Source organism: Rhinatrema bivittatum, chromosome 15 (assembly GCF_901001135.1).
Source record: "Rhinatrema bivittatum chromosome 15, aRhiBiv1.1, whole genome shotgun sequence".
Classification (NCBI taxonomy): domain Eukaryota; kingdom Metazoa; phylum Chordata; class Amphibia; order Gymnophiona; family Rhinatrematidae; genus Rhinatrema; species Rhinatrema bivittatum.
Genome location: NC_042629.1, coordinates 10,468,860 through 10,494,321, shown reverse-complemented (window position 1 = coordinate 10,494,321; position 25,462 = coordinate 10,468,860). Strand labels below are relative to the sequence as shown.

The 25,462-nt window shown below is 49.3% G+C and overlaps 1 protein-coding gene across 1 annotated transcript in view; it reads right to left on the bottom strand.

Annotated features, from left to right (window-relative positions):
• TMPRSS15 (transmembrane serine protease 15) overlaps window positions 1-25,462 on the bottom strand; it is a 335,674-nt gene that overhangs the window by 262,197 nt on the left and 48,015 nt on the right. The gene's annotated exons all lie outside the window — the stretch shown is intronic.

Sequence of the window (25,462 nt, the reverse complement as noted above, 5' to 3'; positions counted from 1 at the left end):
AAAAAAAAGCAGCCTAAAGCAGCGATTACAAACAGGCTCCAAGTTTATAGGGATGTCAACCAAGGAACTGGCAGGGACCAAACAAATAGGCAACTGTTGGCCCAAGAATGTGTGTTATATTCTGCCTTGGGTCCTTTCCAAGAAGAAAGGCAGTTTAGAAAAAGAGGCTGCTTCAGCAGCAGTGCCAGTACTGGGTAGCCTGAGGAGCAAAGACAGAGTTTAGGTTTATCTTAGGTCTGGCTAACTGGCCTTGATACCTTCTATTTACTTTCCATGTCTCAATTCTCTTCTGATGTGTCTGCCTTGTTCCACTTCTTGGTTAAATAAGAGGTCTATTGCCTTACAAATTATCATCTTATAGATGAAAAAAATATATGACACCCTCCAATATATTCTATAAATGAAAGATATTGCACTCTTCAGCATATACTACATTTCCTGTGGCCAGCTGTGTTGGAAAAGTGGACCCTTGAGCCGAGGCAAGGTTGTTGCTACCTTCAGGAGACGACCCTTGGAGGTCCTCGTCGTCGCTGAGGCAGTTCTGTGAGGGAAGACCCAACAAGAGCTTCACCTATACCAGCCCTCACTCCCTGCAGGTTGAGCCCTTGGGTTTCCGGGGCCAGCAGGACTTAGGTGCGGGTCTTCCCGGGCGTGGAACCAGCAGGCGGGGAAAGACAGCGTCGGAGAAGTCCAGGTGTAGAGGCCAGTGGCGATATGGCAGTGGAGTCAGGGCAGACGGAGATCGGGGCAGGCAGAGATCAAGCGGAGTCAAATACCAGGCAAGGAGTCAGAGCAGGTGGAGATCAAGCAGAGTCAGGTACCAGGCAAGAAGTCAGAACCGAGAAAGCAATCCAAGGGACGAGGAGCAAACCAGGGACCGGAGGCAAGGAATAGGAATGCTGGAGCTGGGGATCAGGAACGAAACAAGGATGAGTCAGGAACGCAGGAATTAAGAACGCAGAGAACTCACACACTTCAGGAGAACAGGAACCGTTGCTGAGGTGAATTGGGAGCATTGAGGCAGGGTTTAAATACCCGCATAGCATGATGTCATCAACCCGGGCCGCGGGGAAATTTCTTGCTGCTGGCCCTTTAAATCATGTGACTCGGCACGTGCACTTGCCTAGAGGGGAGACCACGAGGAGCTGAAGTTGGTGGCGTTCGGGGTGCCGCAAGAGCAGGTTGCGGACAGAGTCAGAGGCCGGGAGCGGCGGCAGCAGAGCGGGCCTCCGGCTGGCAGGGGACCTGGTCACGGGCCAGTGCGGCCGAGGTTCCTAACAGTACCCCCTCCTTTATGCCTACACTTAGAAGGCCCGAGTGTGTCAGGATGCATGGTGTGAAACTGGCGAACAAGAGCCTTATTGAGTATGTTGGAGGCGGGCTCCCAAGTGTTTTCTTCGGGGCCGAAACCCTCCCATGCAATTAGGTATTCCCATCTCCTGTGATGACGTCGTACGTCCAGTATTTCTTTTACCTGATAGATTTCTTCTTCAGCAGATAGGTCCTGGGGTTCCGGAATCTTCCGGCATTGCCAGGAGGACACCAGGGGCTTAAGGAGTGAGACGTGGAACATGTTGTATATTTTTAATGAGGAGGGCAGCCTCAGGCGGTAGGTGACCGGACTGATTCGTTCTGTGATGGAGAAGGGTCTGATATACTGGGGGGGGGGGGGGGGGCAGTCTCATCGAAGGTACTTGAAGCCACATGTAGTGGGTGCTAAGCCATAACCGATCTCCAGGTTTGAAGAAAGGCGCGGGCCACTGGTGCTTATTGGCCGTTTTTTCCGCTTCCTCGGCCGCCCGAAGGTGGTCCTGTGTGTGGGTCCAAAGGGTATGCAGTTGCTTGGCGGTAAGCTGCATAGCAGGCGATGGCACCAAAAGGGTCATGGGAAGTGGCGGAGCTGGTTGCCTACGATAGACCACCAAGAAAGGCGAAGAGCCAGTTGAAGAATGGTCGTTCGAGTTGTGTGAAAACTCGGCCCATGGGAGTAGTGAGGACCAGTTGTCCTGTCTGTTGTTCACAAAGGCGCATAGGAAGTCCTTTAGGGTCCAGTTAGTGTGTTTGGCTTGGCCTTTACCCTGCGGGTGATACGCTGTGGTAAAGTCTAGCTGGATCCCAAATTTCTTGCACAAAGAGCGCCAAAAGTTAGCAGTGAACTGCACTCCGCGGTCCGACGCAATGTGCTGGTGAAGTCCATGTAGTCGGAAGTTATGTTGGGTGAATAGGTGGGCCAACTCCGAGGCTGATGGCAGTTCGGGAAGGGCGGTGAGATGGACCATCTTTGAAAACCTATATACGACCATCCAAATGACATGATGACCATTGCAGGATGGCAGGTCCACCACGAAGTTCGTGGATAGATAGGTCCATGGTTCCTTGGGAAAAGGTAGCGGTTGGAGTAGACCCCACGGTCATCCAGCAAGGGGTTTCTGTCGGGTGTAGATTGGGCAGGAGTCAACAAAGGCCTTGACATCCCTCTCAACTTGGGGCCACCAGTAGTAGTATTGCAGCAACTCAAGTGTGCGGGGTTTCTCAGGGTATCTGGCTGTGAGGGAATTGGGGGCCCAGGACAGGACCTTCTGTCGGAGTCAAAGAGGCACTACCATCTTCCCTGACGGAGCAGTCTGGGTGGCAGCGAGAAGCACCTTCGCTGGGTCAATAATGTACTGGGAAACTGACAGTCTTCTGCCTCAAAGGCTCTCAAGAGAGCATCAGCCCGAGTATTTTTAGAGGCCGGTTGGTAGCGGAGGGAGAAGTTGAATCTGCTGCAAAATAATGACCAACGGGCCTGGTGGGTATTTAATCGTTGGGTGTGGCTGAAGTATTGAAGATTCTTATGGTCTGTGAAGACTGAATGATGTGCTGAGCCCCCTCGAGCCACTGCCGCCACTCCTCGAATGCCATCTTGATGGCTAGAAGCTCCTTGTCGCCAATGCTGTAATTCTTCTCAGCGGGCGTGAACTTCCGGGAGAAGAAAGAACAGGCCAGTAGGGCTCCTTTCTGAGAATGTAGGCTCAGGACTTCCCCCACAGCTGTGTTGGAGGCATCTACTTCCACCACAAATGGGCGTGTGGGGTCCAGGTGCCACAGGCAGGTGTCTTGGAGGAAGGCACGCTTCAGGTCTTCGAAGGTGGTTATCGCCTCGAGTGGCCATTGTCTGGTATTGGCCCCCTTCTTGGTGATGGTAGTAAGGGGTGCTACCAACCGGGAGTATTTATTTATTTATGTAAGGCTTTTTTATACCGATATTAGTGGTTATATCATACCGGTTTACATCCGAACTGAAGGTGGAAAACACATCAAACAGGGACAGGGGATGAGACTACAGAGAACAGGGGAGAAAAATAGCCGGAAACTGGCAAACAAGAAATCAGACTGTAGAAAATAACATGTTAAACAATGTAACATAACTTAATAGATAAGTTCAAATCACGTACTGATGCAGCAAAGGGGTTAAGACGTAGGGGATCTAATCTGGGTCAGGTCTTTAATTTATTTTTGAATTTGATGGTACAAGGCTCAAGTCGGAGGTTTGTGGGTAGTAAGTTCCAGTGGATGGGACCAGCAATGGAGAGGGCTCGGTCCCTTGTGGAGGTGAGGTGTGCCTTCTTGAGGGAAGGGATGTGGAGGGTTCCTTTATTGGTTTCTCTGGTAGGGCGGTTAGAGAGAGTGAGACGGAACGGCTCATCAAGCCAGTTGGAGTTGTGTCTGTAGATGAATTTGTGAATAATAGTAAGGGTTTTATAGAGGATGGGCGAAGGGATCGGGAGCCAATGAAGGTCTTTAAGGATAGGGGTAATATGGTCAGATTTACAGGCATTTGTGATAGTTCTCGTGACCGCATTCTGGAGCATTTGAAGCGGTTTTACGGTGGAGTAGGGGAGGCCTAGGAGTAGGGAGTTGCAGTAGTCCATTTTGGATGAGAGGGTGACCTGAATGACGGAAATCATGGGTATAGAGTAAAGGTTTTAGTTTTTTCAGAACATTAAGCTTATAGAAACCTTCCTTGAGGATAGTGTTGATATATTTTTTCAGGTTCAGTTGCTGGTCAATCAGGACACCAAGATCTGTTACAAAGGGCTGAGAGGAGATGGAACTATATGCCGGGTCGTTTGCAAGGGAAGGTTTTAGAATTTGGTGTTGGGATATGAAGAACAGTTCAGTTTTAGTGGTGTTTAGGGCGAGGTAGAGATTCGTGAGTAGGGTGTTAATGGAAGCGAGACATTTCTCCCAGAATTTTAGAGATTCGGAGATAGAGTCATGAATTGGTATGATGATTTGGACGTCATCGGCATATATTTATTTATTTATTTATACCTTTTATATACCGACTTTCATGATACAATCATATCAAATTGGTTTACATGGAACGGGGATTAACAACAACAACAAAGAGGATGGCAGATGCAAAAGTTACAATGAACAGGGGTAATGGAACTAGGAAGGAGAAGCAACCAGAGGTTGAGATGTAACTCGATAACTATAACAAAGTAAAAGCATTGTTCAAGGTAGCGTGCCCTAAAAAGGCGGATTTAGTATGTGATCTGTGGCAGTGTTGATGCCGGCCTAGGTTGGGTGAAAGGCTTGATGAAACAACCAAGATTAAAGTTTTTTCCTGAAAGTCAAAAGACAAGGTTCCTGTCTGAGATCAGGAGGGATGGCATTCCAAATGGCTGGTCCCGCTGTTGAGAAGGCCCATTCTCTGGTGAGATGGAGGTGGTCCAGAGAAGGGCGACCAAAAAGGTGGAGGGTCTTCATCAAATGACTTATGAGGAGAGATTGAAGAAACTAAATATGTACACCCTGGAGGAAAGGAGGAGTAGGGGTGATATAATACAGACTTTCAGATACTTGAAAGGTTTTAATGATCCAAAGACAATGACAAACCTTTTCCATTGCAAAAAATTCAGCAGAACCAGGGGTCACGATTTAAAACTCCAGGGAGAAAGACTCAGAACCAATGTCAGGAAGTATTTCTTCATGGAGAGGGTGGTGGATACCTGGAACGCCCTTCCAGAGGAAGTGGTGAAGACCAAAACTGTGAAGGATTTCAAAGGGGCGTGGGATAAATACTGTGGATCCATAAAGTCTAGAGGATGTGAATGAAGACAAGAAGCATGGGGGTGGCTTGAGGGAATGTTGGCTACTACCTGGAGATGAATATCCTTATTCAATAATGCGACTCCAACATGGCTCTATGCTTCAACGGCAATGTGGAAATGTGGAAAAAAGGATTTGCAACCACATAAAAGCAGGGGAGTAGCTTGCTTGTTACGGCGGTTACTACCCCAAACCAAAAAAATACCTGATACTTCACTTTCAACGCAAATCCAGCATAACTCTCTGCTTCAACGGCAGGGGAGGAAGTTTGACACCACACATATCCAGCATAGCTCTCTGCTTCAACAGCAGGGGAGGAAATTTTTGACAATTCACGCATATCCAGCATAGCCCTCTGCTTCAATGGCAGGGGAGGAAATTTTGACAATTCATGCATATCCAGCATAGCCCTCTGCTTCAACTGCAGGGGAGGACATTTTGACAATTCACGCATATCCAGCATAGCCCTCTGCTTCAACGGCAGGGGAGCAAGTCTGATATTTCACTTTAAATGCAAAGCCAGCATAGCTCTCTGCTTCAATGGCAGGGGAGGAAGTTTGACACTTCACGCATATCCAGCATAGCCCTCTGCTTCAATGGCAGGGGAGCAAGACTGATACTTCACTTTCAATGCATAGCCCCAGCATGGCTCTCTGCTTCAACGGCAGGGGGAATGAAGAAAGGTGGATCTATATTCAGGCAACAATCAACAAGGACTGAATTACATAGTCTGAATAAACAGATAAGCATGGGTGTAGCTTGCTTATTGCGGTGGTTAATACCCCTAACTAAATTAAGCTATTTCACTTAGATGCAGGTCCAACACTGCTCTCTACATTAATGGCGGGGGTGGAAGGGAAATAGAATAAAAAAAGGTTACTAAGAGCCAAGAGAAACAGATAAGTATGTGAGAGAAAAAAAAGTGCGAAAGCTTGCTGGGCAGACTGGATGGGCCATTTGGTTTTCTTCTGCCGTCATTTCTAAGTTTCTATGTTTCTATGAGTAGATTTGGAAGAAGGGACGTGCAGGGATCCTTTGTAGGCTTCCCTAATGGGTCTTGAAGAGGTGTGGAGTTTGAGTGGGAGTTGCAGGTCAATGGGGAGCTGGTGGTGAATGGTTTTATGAATCGTGGTAAGGGATTTGTGAAGGATTCTGTAGCTTATTGGAAGTCAATGTAGATCTCTGAGGATGGGCGTGATATGTTCTCTTCTGTTGGTGTTCGTCAGGATTCTAGCGGCCACGTTTTGGAGCATCTGAAGCGGTTTGGTAGTGGCGGTAGGAAGACCAAGCAGAATGGAGTTGCAGCAGTCTACTTTGGAGAACAGGATGGCCTGGAGAACTGATCTGAAGTCTTGGAAATGAAAGAGAGGTTTAATTCTTTTTAACACGAAGTTTATAGAAGCAATCCTTGGTGGTGTGATTGATGAATTTCTTTAAGTTCAGATGGCTGTCGATTATTACTCCCAGGTCTCTTGCTTGAGTGATTAGGGTATTGGGTTGGTTCAGCTGGAGAGTATCGTTTTCCGGTGAAATGAGGAGGAGTTCCATCTTGGCAGGGTTGAGAATCAGATTGAGGCTGGTGAGGAGATTGATGGATTGGAGGCAGTTGTCCCAAAACTTAAGTGTTTTTGTCAGGGATTCAGTTATAGGAATCAGAATTTGCATGTCATCACCGTATAGATAGTGTTTCAGCTTTAGATTTGTTAACAATTAGCAGAGGGGAAGGAGGTAGATGTTGAAGCACGTGGGAGATAGCGAAGAGTCCTGAGGTACACCTAGTGGGGAACTGATGCATGGGGACTCTTTGTTATTGACTGACTTTGAATCCTCTATTACTGAGGAAGGAGTCGAATAGGGATGTGAATCGTTTTAGGACGATTAAAATTATCGTCCGATAATTTTAATATCGTCTTAAACCGTTATGGAACACAATACAATAGAGATTCTAACGATTTATCGTTATAAATCGTTAGAATCGTGAGCCGGCACACTAAAACCCCCTAAAACCCACCCCCGACCCTTTAAATTAAATCCCCCACCCTCCCGAACCCCCCCCAATGACTTAAATAACCTGCGGGTCCAGCGGCGGTCCGGAACGGCAGCGGTCCGGAACGGGCTCCTGCTCCTGAATCTTGTTGTCTTCAGCCGGCGCCATTTTCCAAAATGGCGCCGAAAAATGGAGGCGGCCATAGACGAACACGATTGGACGGCAGGAGGTCCTTCTGGACCCCCGCTGGACTTTTGGCAAGTCTCGTGGGGGTCAGGAGGCCCCCCACAAGCTGGCCAAAAGTTCCTGGAGGTCCAGCGGGGGTCAGGGAGCGATTTCCCGCCGCGAATCGTTTCCGTACGGAAAATGGCGCCGGCAGGAGATCGACTGCAGGAGGTTGTTCAGCGAGGCGCCGGAACCCTCGCTGAACGACCTCCTGCAGTCGATCTCCTGCCGGCGCCATTTTCCGTACGAAAACGATTCGCGGCGGGAAATCGCTCCCTGACCCCCGCTGGACCTCCAGGAACTTTTGGCCAGCTTGCGGGGGGCCTCCTGACCCCCACGAGACTTGCCAAAAGTCCAGCGGGGGTCCGGAAGGACCTCCTGCCATCCAATCGTGTTCGTCTATGGCCGCCGCCATTTTTCGGCGCCATTTTGGAAAATGGCGCCGGCTGAAGACAACAAGATTCAGGAGCAGGAGCCCGTTCCGGACCGCTGCCGTTCCGGACCGCCGCTGGACCCGCAGGTTATTTAAGTCATTTGGGGGGGGTTCGGGAGGGTGGGGGATTTAATTTAAAGGGTCGGGGGTGGGTTTTAGGGGGTTTTAATGTGCCGGTTTTGCGATTTTTCGATTTTTCACGATTTTTCACGATTTTTCACGATATTTTACCCCCCCAAACGGCAACAATACGATTCCCTCCCCCTCCCAGCCGAAATCGATCGTTAAGACGATCGAGGACACGATTCACATCCCTAGAGTCGAACCAACTAAGGGCTGTTCCAGTTATCCCAATGTCAGAAAGTCGATTTAGGAGGATGTTATGGTTCACCGTGTCGAAGGCCGCCAAGATGTCAAGGAGAACCAGCAGGAAGGAGTGCCCTTTAAGCCCATGATGAGGTGGTCTGTGAGGGAGATGAGGAGTGTTTCAGTGCTAAGCGATTTGCGGAATCCGTATTGGGAGGGGTGGAGTATTTTGTGGTCTTCGAGATATTCTGAGAGTTGAGCGTTGACTAATTTTTCCATGATTTTCACGACAAAAGGAAGATTTGAAATAGGGCGGAAATTGTTCAGGTTCTTAGGATCCAGATTCAGTTTCTTAAGCAAGGGTTTGATGGTGGCGAGTTTTAGGGCGTCGGAGAAAATTCCTTGCGAAAGAGAGCAATTTATGATGTCGGTCAAAAACTTGGCGATGGTGTCTGGTACCAATAGAAGAAGCTTAGATGGGATATGGTCAGCAGGGTGGGTGGAGGGTTTCATTTTTTTAGTATGTTTTCTATCTCCAAGGTGGAAGTGGGTTCAAATGAATTGAGAGATGCAGTCGTAGTTGTGATGTAAGAGCTGGAAAAGGGGGGAGGGGTAGAGCTAGGGGGTAGACTAGTAAGAAGGTTGGAGATTTTGCTCTGGAAGAAAGTTGCAAGATCATTGGCTTTAGATTGAGCTTGGTCGTCCGGAATGGCCGGGATGGTGGTTTTTGTAAGTTCTGAAACATATGAGAACAGGGCCTTAGTGTCGAAAATGAGATCGTGAATTCTGGTAGCATAAAAATCTCTTTTTGTTCATAGAGTTGCATTCCTGTAAAAGTGAAGAGCAGATTTATAGGCCGTAAGAGTACCAGGGCAAGGGGTCTTGAGCCATTTATTTTCCTTCTGTCTAAGGTCTTGTTTAAGTTTTCTGAGATCATTGGAGAACCAGGGTTGTTTATTTTTTGCAGCTGGATTGATTATTTTGGTTGTCAGAGGGCATAGTTTATTAGCTACCGCTTCGGTGATGCTGTGCCATGAGGTTAGTGCTGTGTTTGGGTTTGAGATGTCTAGGTATATATATATATATATATATATATATATATATATATATATAGGTAGAATTTGAGGCCAAGGTCGGATAGGAGCTGGCAGAGGGGAGTGAGGTAAATATTGAATAGGGTAGATGAGAGGGAGAAACCTTCTGGAACTCCTTGGGAGAGGGATTAATGAGTAGATTCAGCGTTGCCTATTTTGACAGAGAATTGTCTATTGGAAAGGTAGGATTTAAACCAAAGAAGGGCTGAGCCTGAGATGCCTATGTCAGATAGGCGGGAGAGGAGGTGGTTGTGGCTTATTGTGTCGAACGCAGAGGAGATGTCAAGTAGGGCAAGAAAGTAGCAGTGACCTTGGTCCATGCCTCTGATGAGGTGGTCAGAGAGGGTGAGAAGGAGGGTTTCAGTGTTGAAGTGCTTGCGAAAACCAAATTGTGAATGGTGTAGGATATTGTTGCTTTCGAGGTATTGACTACCTTTTCCATGATTTTGGCAATAAATGGGAGGTTTGAGATAGGACGAAAAATTGGATGGGTCATTGGGGTCTAGCGAAGGTTTTTTGAGCAGGGGTTTGACAACTGCATGCTTGAGTGTATCTGGGACTGTGCCAAAGGAGAGGGAGCAATTGATGATTGTTATGGTTTGCTCCTCCAGAGGGGAGGAGTTAGCAATCTGTTAGGATCTGCTATGCTGATGGGAGGAGCAAGCAGATGGGAGGTAGCAATCTGTTATGAAACTGATGCTGATGACTCCTGATGGGGGAGGAGTTAGCAATCAGTTATGAATATGCTCCCGTGGTAGGAAGAGTTGGCAATCTTGCTCCTGTAGAAGGGAGGAGTTAGTAATCTGTTAGAGACTCCATAAGGAGTTAGCAATCTGTTACCAGCGGAGTGTTTGGAGAGAGCACTCGGCTGTAAAGGAAAGAAGATAGGTGGGTCGTTGGGCCGATGGCAGATGGCAGCGTCCCCAGGAGGATATCCTGAGAGGGACCACTGGCTAGGCTTGGGTATGGAGACAGACACAGTTTTTATTAGTCAGGTTGGTAGAACCACCAGAGGTGGCAGTAGTGAGCTGATATGCCCGGCAGGGCTGAAGTCCCTCAGGAACTGGAACAGCAATCCCAGGGTTGCTGAGCTGCAGAGAAACTATAGATAGTGGGGCGGATTTTCAGAGCCCTGCTCGCGTAAATCCGCCCAAAACCGGGCGGATTTACGCGAGCAGGGCCCTGCGCGCCGGTAAGCCTATTTTACATAGGCCTACCGGCGCGCGCAGAGCCCCGGGACTCGCGTAAGTCCCGGGGTTTTCGGAGGGGGCGTGTCGGGGGGGGGCGTGCCGGGGGCGGGCCCGAACCGCGCGGCGTTTTCGGGGCGTGTCGGGAGCGTTCCGGGGGCGGGCCCGGGGGCGTGGCTACGGTCCGGGGCGGCCCGGGGGCGTGGCCGCGCCCTCCGGACCCGCCCCCAGGTCGCGTCCCGGCGCGCAGGAGGCCCGCTGACGCGCGGGGATTTACGCCTCCCTCTGGGAGGCGTAAATCCCCCGACAAAGGTAAGGGGGGGTTTAGACAGGGCCGGGCGGGTGGGTTAGGTAGGGGAAGGGAGGGGAAGGTGAGGGGAGGGCAAAGGAAAGTTCCCTCCGAGGCCGCTCCGATTTCGGAGCGGCCTTGGAGGGAACGGGGGTAGGCTGCGCGGCTCGGCGCGCACCGGCTATACAAAATCCATAGCCTTGCGCGCGCCGATCCAGGTTTTTAGCAGATACGCGCGGCTCCGCGCGTATCTACTAAAATCCAGCGTACTTTTGTTTGCGCCTGGAGCGCAAACAAAAGTAGGCTATTCGCGCTCCTTTTAAAATCCGCCCCAGTGAGTAGACAGGGTATGCTGTGTTCATAGCCAGAACTAGATGACAAAACTCACATAAGGTCTTAAAGAGGCTCAGTAGCTGGAAAGGGTTAGGCCCTCAAGGAACGAGTACCTGGTTCCAGGGAAAGCTCTGAGAGAGCGATGATAACTCACAATTGTCTGTATCTGCGATAGCTTCCAGGCAGTAGAGAATCTTCAGTGTGTTCAGGAACATGGGCCCTCGAGGAGTGAGTACCGGTTCCTATCTGCAATCTGAAATAAAGAAAAGAGAGTGGGGCCCCCGAGGAGTGGGTACCCCTGGTAAGTCTGAGGAGGCAGAGTAGTAGATGAGGCAGAATAGTAGATGAGTTGTTTAAAGCCTTAGAGAGAAGCGAGTCCAAATCAATCCCCGCTATCAATCCTTGCTAACTCGAGTTGTTAGCAAATACTGAGACCTTTTGTATTGGAAGCGGATGACGTCATCTCGGGGGACGCCCCCGAGATTCGCGCCCTTGCTGGTAGATCAATCAGAGCATGCGTGCACGCCCTACGTCATCAGTAACATGGCGGATCCGCAGCGTCGTGCTGGTCCGGGGACGCCGGAGAGAGAGGCAAGAAGAAGCCGTAGCATCAAACCGTCCATCAGACCCAGAGGGAGTCGCCACAGAGGTAGAGAGGGCGGAGTGAGGGTATCGAGCAGCGATGGATGCAACAATGATGTCAGCTAGAGATTTGGCGATAGTGTTAGGAATGGTTAGGAGTGCTTTGGTGCAGATGGTGTCTGTGGGGTGGGATGCAGGTTTAGTCTTTTTAAGAATGGATTCAATTTCCTTGGAAGAGGTAAGGTCAAGGGAGTCAAGGATAGCAGTGGTTAAGCTTGGACCAGGAGGAGTGGAAGATGGGGTGAGGGGGAATCTGAGGAGGATGTTTGCTATTTTTTTGTGGAAGTAGAGTGCTAGTTCTTCACATTTGCTACTAGCTTAGTTGTCAGGGGTGGGGGGAGGGGAGGACTTAGTGAGATCCACAACGTAGAAGAAAAGGTCTTTGGGGTTGTACATGTATTCATGTATTTTAGATGCATAAAAGTCGCATTTGGACTTAAGTGTGGAGAGTGTTTAGGAGTGCAGGACAGATTTGTAGATGGAAGCATGTTGAGGTGAGGGGTCTTTACACCAGATTCTCTCTCTCCGTCTGAGATTATTTTTCATTATTTTTAACTCAGCGGTGTACCATGGTTTTTTATTTTTTGATGCTGGGTGCAAGTCTCGGCTGGTGACCGGACATAAATCATTTGCAATGTCATGGGTGAGGTTGCTCCACGAGGCAAGTGCAGCTTCAGGATTGGTGCAGTCGAGTTTGGACAGAGAGTTGGAGAAAGCTGAGATTAGGTCCTCACTGGAGCAGGATTTTCTGAAGACAATGGTGGTACTTTGTGCAGGGTTGCAAATGGTTGGGGCATTTATGGAGAGTAGGATTTCGATGAGGGAATGGTCTGACCAAGGAACAGGGGTGCAATAGGGTATGTTAGGCAAATGGATGCAGTAATTAATGAAAATAAGGTCTAGGGTGTGCCCGGCTTTATGGGTGGGGGAAGAGATGAGTTGTTTAAAGCCAATGACGTGGGGTGAATTAAGTAAGGTTTCACAGGACGATGAGAGGGGGGAGGAGTCTACATGGAGATTAAAGTCTCCTAGTATGATTTCGATGTTGATGTTGTCAGAAATGAATTCAATAAGAGGGGAAGGGTTGAGGTCTAGAAGGCCAGGGGGGGGGGGGGGGAGGGGGAGGTATAGAAAGGCAGATTTGGAGTTCAGGGGATTTGAACAGGCCAATTTCAAATCTGGGAGTGGTGTCAATGTTGACAGGTTTGAGTTTTAGATGCTTTTTAACTGCTAAAAGGAGGCCTCCTCCTCTTTTCTTAGGTCTAGGGATGGTGAAGATATCATAAGAGAGCGTGGGAGCTGATTAAAGAGGACAATGTCAGAATCCTTGAGCCAGGTTTCTATGACGGCACAAATTTCAGGCTTGCAGTCAAGTAGTAGATTGTTAAGGATTGGGTTTTTTTTAGAGAGAGATTGAGCATTGACAAGAACCATGGTTAGGGTTGTAAGTCCTAGTAGCTGTGTCAGGGGGGAGATGAGGATAGGGAGAAGGGATTTGCGATGAGCGGGAGAGTTGATATGAGGGAGAAATGGGGGTCTGTGGGAAGGGTAGTGAATGCGGGGGATTGGGTAGGTTGTCATTATAGGACCCGGGAGAGGGAGCAAGGAAACAACTGAGAGCAGTGATAGCAGTGATAGACAGCCGGGGGGGAGGGGGGGAATAGAGAAGGGACAAAGTAGTGGGGAAAGTTGAATTGTAGAGGTCCAGATAACAATAATTAGCTGGGTTACCTTAGGGATGGCAAATACAGTAGTAAGATGGAGGTAAATAATAGTGGTGCAACTATGTAACAGAGGAGAGGTAGTAGTAAACAATAGTGGTGCAACAATAGTGGTGTGACAATAGTGGTACAATTAACAATGGAAAGCTGGATTACCTTAGGGATGGCAAATACTGTAGTAAGAAAGAGGTACAATTAACAATGGAAATACTGTAGTAAGATAGAGGTACAATTAACAATAGAAATACTGTAGTAGGATAGAGGTACAATTAAAAATGGAAAGCTGGATTACTTTAGGGATGGTGAATACTGTAGTAAGAAAGAGGTACAATTAACAATAGAAATACTGTAGTAGGATAGAGGTACAATTAACAATGGAAAGCTGGATTACCTTAGGGATGGCGAATAATGTAGTAAGATAGAGGTAAACAATAGTGGTACTGTACTTTAATGAGGGTATATCTGCAGGGGGCAGCGAGTTATAGCAACGGTTCTAGTTACAATGGTTTAATCAGATAAGCGCTGAGAGGCTAAAAAGTTATAAGGGACAAGGAGGGAGAGGAGGAAAGGAGCTGGGCGGTAGGGACTGTGGGGTAGGGGGGAGCAAGAGGGGGAGCACAAAGGGGCACACTAAGGGGCAGGCCCCTTAGTCGTGCCCCTTCGGCACGCAACGCCTGCGATCGGTGCGGCTTTTTAAATTTTCCTCCGGCCCCGGTGATGACGCTCTCTGGGGGGGCGGGTCACAAGCCGTGTGCAGAGGAGAACGGGGTCGAGGGCGGCCGCATGGCTCGAGGAGGCTCCTGGGACCCCGGCGGGTCGGTGCCGATCGCACAGGAGGCAGCGGTCCAGGGAACAAGCGAGGAGAGCCGAGAAGGAAGGTACCTGCAGTCGGCGCGGCTTTTAAAAGTTTCCTCCGGCCCCGGTGATGACGCTCTCGGAGGGGTGGGTCACAGGCTGCGTGCGGAGGAAAACGGGTCTGAGGGCGGCCGCATGGCTCGAGGAGGCTCCTGGGACCCCGGCGGCTAAGTGCTGATCACACAGGAGGCAGCAGTCCGGGGAACAAGCGGGGAGAGCCGAGTATTGCAGCATGAAGTGCCTGTAGAAGTTGGCAAACCCGAGGAAACACTGGAGGGCCTGGAGTCCTGTAGGTTGGGGCCAATTCTGGGTGCTAGAAACCTTTTCAGGGTCCATGTGAAATCCTGTGGATGAGATAATGAAGCCCAAGAAGGGAAGCGCCTCCGGTTCAAACAGGCATTTTTCTAGTTTAGCAACAACTTGTGGTCCCGTAAGCAATGAAGTACCTGTCTGACCTCCTTGCGATGGGAAGCTAGATCCTTGGAGAATATCAGTACATCATCAAGGTACACAATGACGTAGGAGTGGAGCCTTTCCCGGAAGACTTCATTCATAAGGTGTTGGAACACCTCTGGTGCGTTACAAAGGCCGAAGGGCATCACTAAGTACTCATAGTGGCCGTCTCTTGTATTAAAGACAGTCTTCCATTCGTCGCCTAGCTTTATGTACACAAGGTTATAGGCCCCTAGGAGGTCCAACTTCGTGAATAGTTTGGCCCCCTGTAGGCGATCCAGGAGTTCAGGAATGAATGGTAGTGGGTACCGGTCTCTCCTGGTGATGGTGTTCAGCCCACGGTAATCAATACAGGACCGCAATGACCCATCCTTTTTTGCCACGAAAAAGAAGCCAGCTCCCGCTGGTGATGTGGATGACCAGATGAAGCCCCTGTCGAAGTTCTCCTGAACGTACTTGGACATGGCTTGAGTCTCTGGTAGTGATAGGGGGTAGACTCACCCTTGAGGGGGCATGGACCTGGAAGGAGGTCGATCGCACAGTCAAAGGGATGATGTTCAGGGAGTGTTTTGGCCTTCTCCTTGGAAAAAACATCTGCAAAATCAGCGTACTGCAAAGGCAAGGTAAGTGGGGTAGTAGCCACAAGAAGACCAGGGCAAGACACCTCTTGGAGGCAGGAAGAATGGCACAGAGGACCCCAAGAGGCTATTTGCAGCATCTGCCATTCAATGCGAGGGGAGTGTTTCTGGAGCCAGGGAAGACCCAATACTACCAGGTGAATCGTTTTATCCAGAATGAAGAAGGTGAGCTCCTCTTTGTGAAGAACCCCGGTGCGGAGTCTCACTGGAGTGGTAGTGCGGTTGATCCTTCCAGGAAGAGAAGTCCCCATGGGCGTGGCAGAAGGTCACAGGCACAATACATTGGGGAGCAGAATTGGTGCAGCCCAGGGTCATCTCTCCGCTGACTCCTAGGCTCTGGCGTTTCCCAGCCTCTTGGGAAACTGGGCCAAGTGGCCTTTACCAGTGCAGTACAGGCATAGGCCTAAAGTACACCGTCACAGCCTTTATTCAGGGGTCAAATGGCTCCGTCCCAGCTGCATGGGTTCCTCCATAAGGGGTGTCTTGGGCAACGTCATGGTAGGTGGCATTATGGGTCATGAAAAGGAGGAGCTCGCACCTCTGGCCTGCGTGAGGGGTGCAATTCTTCGAGGCGTTGCTGTAGTCTTCGGTCGACCTGACCAGCAAGGTCAATCAGAGCCTTTAAGTCCTCTGGAAGGTCCCGGACAGCCAGCTCGTCCTTACTTCTTGAAGACAAATCCCTCCCGTCACCCCAGCTCTACTGCATAACTCAGCAAAGGGCGTGACCCCTGTTGTAAGTGCAGAAGCTCGGAAGAGGCTGTAGACTGTCTTCCAGGCTCATCAAAGACCTGTATGAACACTTGGACGAAGCATGGGAGGTCCTGAAGCAAGGAGTCGCCTCGATCCCAGAGGGGGGAAACCCACAAGAGTGCCTTGCCGTCCAGGAGTGACAGAATAAAGGTTGTTTTGATTCTGTTGTTGGTGAACTGGACCAGCTGTAAGGAAAAGTGCATGAAACAGTGGTTTAAGAAGCCACGGCACTGCCAGAGATCTCCTGCATAGCGAGGTGGCGCCTGCAGATGGAGGTTCGCTGCGGGAGACATGGGTGCTGGAACTGGGGCCAGCTGGGGACTGGAATCTAGTCGATTCGCCAGGTGCTCCACGGTGGCAGCTAACACATCCAAGCACTGCTGTTGCTGCTGCAGTCGCTGGGCTAGGCCAGGAATGGCCTCTAGGCCGGATAGGTCCGCTGGGTTCATGGCCTCAGCAATCTGTTGGAAAAGTGGACCCTTGAGCTGAGGTGAGGTTGTTGCTACCTCCAGGGCGGCAATTCTGGGAGGGAAGACCCAACAGGAGCTCCACCTATACCAGTCCTCGTTCCCTGCAGGTTGAGCCCTTGGGTACCGAGGCCAGCAGGACTTAGGTGCGAGTCTTCCCGGGCGTGGAACCAGCAGGCGGAGAGAGACAGCGTGGAGAAGTGCAGGGGTAGAGGCCGGTGGTGATCAGGCAGCGTCAAGCACCAGGCAAGGAGTCGGGGCAGGCGGAGATCAAGCAGAGTCAAGTACCAGGCAAGGAGTCAGGGCAGGCAGAGATCAAGCAGAGTCAAGTACCAGGCAAAGAGTCAGGGCAAGCGGAGATCAAGCAGAGTCAAGTACCAGACAAGGGGTCAGAACCGAGAAAGCAATCCAAGGGATGAGAAGCAAGGCAGGGACCGGAGGCGAGGCTGAGTCACGAATGCAGAGAACTCACACTCTTCAGGAGAGCAGGACCCGTTGCCAAGGCAAACTGGGATCAGAGAGGCAGGGTTTAAATACCCGCCTAGTCTGACATCATCAGCCTGGGCTGCGGGGAACTTTCCCACCACTGGCCCTTTAAATCCCTTGACTCGGCACACACTCCTAGAGGGGAGACCATGAGGAGCTGAAGTTGGCGGCGTTCGGGGTGCCGCAAGAGCAGGCCGTGGTCGAAGTTGGTGGCTGGGAGTGGCCGCAGCAGAGTCAGGCCTCCGGCTGGCACAGGTGAGGGGACCTGGTCACGGGCCAGAGGGGCTGAGGTTCCTAACAGCTGTAGTGGCAGGCCTGGGTTAGACGTTAGATTTATCATCTCTTCCTGATTCCCAGAAACGTACAGAGGCAAAACTTCCTAATTCTTCTCCACTCCCTTTCCTTCAATGAATCATTTTCCTAAACTGCAAGCAATGGTGTAATGCTTTCTCCCTAGTGAGAAATATGCTGTCATAGACGACTCATGAACGTGATGAGAAACAAAAGAGGAAAATTGGTTCTTACCTTCTAATTTTCATTCCTGAAGTACCACAGATCAGTCCAGACAAGTGGGTTTTGCATCCCTACCAGCAGATAGAGACAGGGAACTAAAAACTTTGAGGCACTGCTACATAACCAAGAGTGCCACCTGCAGTCCCATAGTATTGACCTGTACCCAAGCCAATTGTAGAGTAACTCCTCAACAAACCCCTAAATGAGTGCGAACACCAAACCCAAAGGTTGGAGCCCCCCAGACAGAAAAACCACAAATTAACCCAAGGGGCTAACCACAACCTGGCAAGCTTCTTTAGGTTCTGTATACATACATTCTGACAGTTCTTCCCAGTAAGCATGCCAGAACACGGACTTGTTGTAACAGTCTTGAGAACATTAAGGGGCTGGATCTCTGGACTGATCTATGGTACTTCGGGGAATGAAAATTAGGAGGTAAGAGATAATTTTCCTTTCCTGCTCGTACCCCAGATCAGTCCAGACAAGTAGGATGTAACAAAGCATCCTGTTGGGCGTGTGGACCCTTGAGCCAGGACAAGGGTTGGAACCACCACCAAGAGATGGCCCCCAGTGGTCCTCGTCGCCGGGAGGCGGTACTGGTGGAGAAGACCCAGCTGGAGCTTCATCTATACCAGACCTCGTTCCCTGCAGGTTGAGTCCTTGGGTGCCGGGGCCAGAAGAACTTAAGTGTGGGTCTTCTCGTGGAGAGGAGTCCAAGGAGAAGACTAATAGAATAGGGAAAAGAACCACAAAGACCCGAGTTTTACAGTTCAAAAACACAGACTTTGAGGAAATGGGAAAGTACCTGGAGGAAGAACTAAAAGGATGGGAGAACGAGAGAGATGTGGATCAGCAGTGGACCAATCTAAAAGGAGCAATCACCAAGGCAACTGCTCTATATGTTAGAAACATAAAGAAAAGCAAAAGAAAATTGAAACCTATCTGGTTCTCAAAGGAGGTGGCTGACAAAATTAAAGCTAAAAGAACAGCATTCAAGAAATATAAAGGATCCCAAAGGGAGGAGCACAAAGAAGAATATTTGTATCAACTGAGGGAGACGAAGAAAACAATCAAGTTGGCAAAAAATCAAGCAGAAGAGAGGATTGCCAAGGAGATAAAAAATGGAGACAAAACATTTTTCAGATACATCAGCGAAAAGAGAAAGGTCCAAAGTGGTATAGTGAAATTGAAAGGTGGTAATGATCAATGTGTGGAGACAGACGAAGAAATGGCAGATATATTAAACGAATACTTCAGCTCTGTGTTCACTAAAGAAGACCCTGGAGAAGGACCATCTCTACACAACAAGAAACTGGAGGGAAGTGGAATAGATGAAAATCCTTTTACAGTAGAAAATGTGTGGGAAGAGCTAAAGAACCTGAAAGTGGACAAAGCCATGGGGCCTGATGGGATTCATCCAAGGATATTGAGGGAGCTCAGAGATGTTCTGGCGGGTCCGCTGTGTGACCTGTTCAATAGATCCCTAGAAACGGGAGTGGTGCCGAGAGATTGGAGAAGAGCGGTGGTGGTCCCGCTTCACAAGAGTGGGAACAGGGAGGAGGCTGGCAACTACAGGCCGGTTAGCCTCACTTCGGTGGTGGGAAAAGTAATGGAGTCTCTGCTGAAAGAGAGAATAGTGAACTATCTACAGTCCGGAGAATTGATGGACCAGAGGCAACATGGATTCACCAGGGGAAGATCCTGTCAGACAAATCTGATTGACTTTTTGACTGGGTAACCAAGGAATTGGATCAAGGAAGAGCGCTCGATGTCATATACTTGGATTTCAGCAAAGCTTTTGATATGGTTCCGCACAGGAGACTGGTGAATAAAACGAGAAGCTTGGGAGTGAGTGACAAGGTGGTGACCTGGATTGCAAATTGGTTGACGGACAGAAGACAATGTGTGATGGTAAACGGAACCTTCTCTGAAGAGAGAGCGGTTTTAAGTGGTGTACCGCAAGGATCGGTGTTGGGACCGGTCCTGTTCAATATCTTTGTGAGCGACATTGCAGACGGGATAGAAGGTAAGGTTTGTCTTTTTGCGGATGACACTAAGATCTGCAACAGAGTGGACACGCCGGAAGGAGTGGAGAGAATGAGACGGGATCTAAGGAAACTGGAAGAGTGGTCGAAGATATGGCAGCTGAGATTCAATGCCAAGAAGTGCAAAATCATGCATATGGGGAGCGGAAATCCGAATGAACTGTATTCGATGGGGGGGGAAAGGCTGACATGCACAGAGCAGGAGAGGGACCTTGGGGTGATAGTGTCTAATGATATGAAGTCTGCGAAACAATGCGACAAGGCGATAGCAAAAGCCAGAAGAATGCTGGGCTGCATAGAGAGAGGAATATCGAGTAAGAAAAGGGAAGTGATTATTCCCTTGTACAGGTCCTTGGTGAGGCCTCACCTGGAGTACTGTGTTCAGTTCTGGAGACCGTATCTACAAAAAGACAAAGACAAGATGGAAGCGGTACAGAGAAGGGCAACCGGGAAGGTGGAGGATCTTCATCGCATGACGTACGAGGAGAGATTGAAGAATCTAAATATGTACACCCTGGAGGAAAGGAGGAGCAGAGGTGATATGATACAGACTTTCAGATACTTGAAAGGTTTTAATGATCCAAAGGCAACGACAAACCTTTACCATAAGAAAAAAATCAGCAGAACCAGGGGTCACGATTTGAAGCTCCAGGGAGGAAGATTCAGAACCAATGTCAGGAAGTATTTCTTCACGGAGAGGGTGGTGGATGCCTGGAATGCCCTTCCGGAGGAAGTGGTGAAGACCAGAACTGTGAAGGACTTCAAAGGGGCGTGGGATAAACACTGTGGATCCATAAAGTCAAGAGGCCGCCAATGAAGAGTAGGTGACTCGCCAGAATGATGGCTACTGCCTGGAGACAATACCCTTATTCAATAAACAAACACATGGTTACTGTGACTCCAACATCACTCTAAGCTTCAACAGCAAGAGGAAATGTGGAAAAAAGGATTTGCACTCACAAAGACGGGAGTAGCTGGCTTGTTACGGCGGTTACTACCCCAAACCAAATATCCAAATTACTACCTCCACCTTCCTCTATTCCTGATGCCTTTCAACTAGCTTGATCACTCCATTCTTATACTTCACTTTCAATGCATATCCAGCATAGTTCTCTGCTTCAACAGCAGGGGAGAAGAAAAACTGTTACTTCACACATCCAGCAGAGCTCTCTGCTTAAACGGCACGGGAGAAGAAAAACTGATACTTCACGCATATCCAGCATAACTTCAACGGCAGGGGAGAAGAAAAAAGGATTCACACTCACAAAGCGGGGAGTAGCTGGCTTGTTACGGCGGTTACTACCCCAAACCAAATGTGCCTGATACTTCACTTTCGATGCATATCCAGCATAGCTCTCTGCTTCAACGGCAGGGGAAAAGAAAAACTGATACTTCACGCATATCCAGCATAACTTCAACGGCAGGGGAGAAGAAAAAAGGATTCACACTCACAAAGCGGGGAGTAGCTGGCTTGTTACGGCGGTTACTACCCCAAACCAAATGTGCCTGATACTTCACTTTCGATGCATATCCAGCATAGCTCTCTGCTTCAACGGCAGGGGAGAAGAAAAAAACTGATACCTCACGCATATCCAGCATAGCTCCCTGCTTCAACGGCAGGGGAGAAGATAAACAACCAATAAGGGCTGTATAACATAATCTGGGTAAAAACAAATAAGCATGGGTGTAGCTTGCTTATTGCGGCGGTTACTACCCCTACTACCTCTAACTAATCAAGCTAGATATTTCACTTGGATGCAGCTCCATCACCGCTCTCTACATTAATGGCGGGGGGTGGAAGGGAATTAGAACCAAGAGCTAAGAGAAACAGATAAGTATGAGAGAAAAAATGAGGGAAGCTTGCTGGGCAGACTGGATGGGCCATTTGGTCTTCTTCTGCCGTCATTTCTATGTTTCTATGTTTCTATGAAGCAGCATCAGGAGGTACAGGTCGAGACAGGTGGAGTTCAGGGGAAGTCGTGGGCAGACCAGGAGTCAGGGCTGGCAGCGAACAGGCAGCACGGTGAACCAGGCCAGAGGTTGGGGAAGGCAGCGAGCAAGCAAATACGGGAAGACAAGTCAAAGGTCAGGACAGGCGGCAGACAAGCGGAGTCAGGAAGCCAAACCGAGGTCAGAACCAGGAGAACAGTCCGAGGGGCGGAGCTCAGGATCAGGAGCACGGAGGAACTCAGGATCAGGAACAGGCAGGAACTCAGGATCAGGAACAAGCAAGAAATCAGGATCAGGAACAAGCAAGAAATCAGGATCAGGAACAAGCAGGAACTCAGGATCAAAGCAACAACACACTCAGACGAGCAGAACCTGTTACCAAGATAAAGTGCAGGAAACTGAGCCGGGCTTAAATAGCCTGGAGCTGCGACGTCATCTTCGGGGGCCGGGCCGAAGCTTCCCACCATGGCCCCTTTAAATATTGGCATGTCCCGCACGTGAGCGCCTAGGGAAGCACATGCTGGAAGGAAGTCGGTGGTGTGCTAAGCCTTGTGGGAGAGACGCCGTTAGGCGATTCGGGGCCAGGCTGCGCCGTCAGAAGGGGAGTCCGCAGCCGTTGCCTGCCGAGGCAGGTAAGGGGACCGAGTCGCGGATTGCCAGGGTTCCCAACACATCCCTACACTGGGCGGGCCCGCAAAAGAGCCCCTCTCAACATACTTTCACCAAAGGTTGGCTCGCTTGGAGCCTGAATATCTAAACAGTAACCATGTCACCACTCTACAAATCTTCTGTGGCGATTCTCGGCCCATGACGCTATCTGCGCACTAGTAGAGTGCGCATGCAACCCCTCTGGAATTCTTCTCTCCTTACAAAGGTAGGCCAAAACAATAGCCTCCTTCAGCCAATGAACTATCATGCCCTTGGAGGCCTTGCATCCATTTCTGGCACCTCCAGACAAGCCAAACAAATGATCCGACTGCTGAAAACTGTTTGTGACCTTTGCCTCCGGAGACTCAGCAGACCAATTTGGGAAGGCAGGAGCTCCACAGTCCTTCTCACTCCTTCATACTCCTTCACACAGTCCTTCACACTCCTTCTCACTCCTTCACACTCCTTCCACGCCGGAAGGAGTGGAGAGAATGAGACGGGATTTAAGGAAGCTGGAAGAGTGGTCGAAGATATGGCAGCTGAGATTCAATGCCAAGAAGTGCAGAGTCATGCATATGGGGAGTGGAAATCCGAATGAACTGTATTTGATGGGGGGAGAAAGGCTGATATGCACGGAGCAGGAGAGAGACCTTGGGGTGATGGTGTCTAATGATCTGAAGTCGGCGAAACAATGTGACAAGGCAATACTTAAAGCCAGAAGAATGCTGGGCTGCATAGAGGAATATCGAGTAAGAAAAGAGAAGTGATTATCCCCTTGTACAGGTCCTTGTGAGACCTCACCTGGAGTATTGTGTTCAGTTCTGGAGACTGTATCTCCAAAGAGACAGAGACAAGATGGAGGCGGTCCAGAGAAGGGCGACCAAAAAGGTGGAAGGTCTTCATCAAATGACTTATGAGGAGAGATTGAAGAATCTAAATATGTACACCCTGGAGGAAAGGAGGAGCAGAGGTGATATGATACAGACTTTCAGATACTTGAAAGGTTTTAATGATCCAAAGACAACGACAAATCTTTTCCGTAGGAAAGAAAAACAGCAGAACCAGGGGTCATGATTTGAAGCTCCAGGGAGGAAGACTCAGAACCAATGTCAGGAAGTATTTCTTCACAGAGAGGGTGGTAGATGCCTGGAATGCCCTTCCGGAGGAAGTAGTGAAGACCAGAACTGTGAAGGACTTCAAAGGGGCGTGGGATAAACACTGTGGATCCATAAAGTCAAGAGGCCGTCAATGAAGAGTGGGTGGCTCGCCAGAATGACGGCTACTGCCTGGAGATAATACCCTTATTCAATAAACATACACATGGTTACTGTGACTCCAACATCGCTCTAAGCTTCAACAGCAAGAGGAAATGTGGAAAAAAGGATTTGCACTCACAAAGCGGGGAGTAGCTGGCTTGTTACGGCAGTTACTACCCCAAACCAAATAAGCCTGATACTTCACTTTCAATGCATATCCAGCATAGCTCTCTGCTTCAATGGCAGGGGAGAAGAAAAACTGATACTTCACGCATATCCAGCATAGCTCTCTGCTTCAATGGCAGGGGAGAAGAAAAACTGATACTTCACGCATAACCAGCACAGCTCTCTGCTTCAACGGCAGGGGAGAAGAAAAACTGATACTTCACGCATAACCAGCACAGCTCTCTGCTTCAACGGCAGGGGAGAAGAAAAACTGATACTTCACGCATATCCAGCATAGCTCTCTGCTTCAACGGCAGGGGAGAAGAAAAACTGATACTTCACGCATATCCAGCATAGCTCTCTGCTTCAACGGCAGGGGAGAAGAAAAACTGATACTTCACGTATAACCAGCACAGCTCTCTGCTTCAACGGCAGGGGAGAAGAAAAACTGATACTTCACGCATATCCAGCGTAGCTCTCTGCTTCAACAGCAGGGGAGAAGAAAAAACAACCAATAAGGGTTGAATAACATAGTCTGGGTAAAACAAATAAGCATGGGTGTAGCTTGCTTATTGCGGCGGTTACTACCCCTAAATAATCAAGCTTGATATTTCGCTTGGATGCAGCTCCATCACTGCTCTCTACATTAATGGTGGGGGTGGAATGGAAATAGAACCAAAGAGCTAAGAGAAACAGATAAGTATGAGAAAAAAAATGTGTGAAGCTTGCTGGGCAGACTGGATAGGCCGTTTGGTCTTCTTCTGCCGTCATTTCTATATGTTTCAGTCTGATTCAGGTGAAACGAAGATACCACCTTAGATAGGAATGAGGATACCATGCGCAGACATCCCCTTATCAGAAATCTTCAGAAATAATACCCTACAGGACAAAGCCTACAGCTCCGAGATCCTTCTGAATGAACAAATCGCCAACAAAAATACCACCTTCAGGGTAACAACGCCTTCCTCAATGGCTCAAAACAGAGGCCCGAAAAGCACCCGCAAGACCAAGTTTAAACTCCATGCCGGACCCAGATGCTTGACCCACTTCAGAAACCTCATAACATCCGGATGTGAGGCCAATGACCTTTTCCTTGGAGTATGCCTCTGAGACACCCCAAGGCTGCTACCTGAACCCACAAGGAATTGTAAACTGAGCCCTTGAAAATCACGGGCTCAGAATATTATTTTTGTCGCAAGTGCTTGCTCTCAAAAGTCAAGTCGCAAGACAAAAGTGATCCACCTGATCTGAGAAAATAGGACCCTGCCTTAACAGCCCCTGCAAATGAGCCAATTTCAGGGACCCGGCAATTGCATGCTGAACCAGATCTGCAAACCACAGAAGATGGAGCCTCTCCAGCACCACCAGTACCACCAAGCCCAGATGCCTCTCGATGTGCCTAAACACTTGACCTATTAACGGTCACAAAGGGATCCTTGTCGGACATAGAAGAACCGGAATGTCTATGCCCTCGGCTGTGATCTATCGTTTGCGGCTGAAGAAACTTGCTGCCTTGGCATTACTTCTTGATGCCATCAGATCCAGACAGGGACTGCCCCAGCTCCCATTCTCCCGGGTCTAACTGTTGCCTGCTGAGATAGTCCGCTTGCACATTGTCCACTCCCGCAACATGCGAAGTGGCTATCTCCTGCAAATGTCACTCCACCCAGGCAAAAAGGTCCTGGGCTCTTGGGAACTGTAAGACTCTTCGTTCCCCCTTGCCAATTGATATAAGCCACCGTTGTTGCATTGCCTGAAAACACTCTGACAATTTGACCTTGGTCTTGTGGAAGGAATTCCACCAATGCCCTGTACACTGCTCTTGTTTCCAAGCAACTGATAGACCTGGATTCTTCCACTGGCAAACATAGTCCTGTGCCATTCGTTCTTGACAGATCGCCCCCCAATGAGATTGGCAT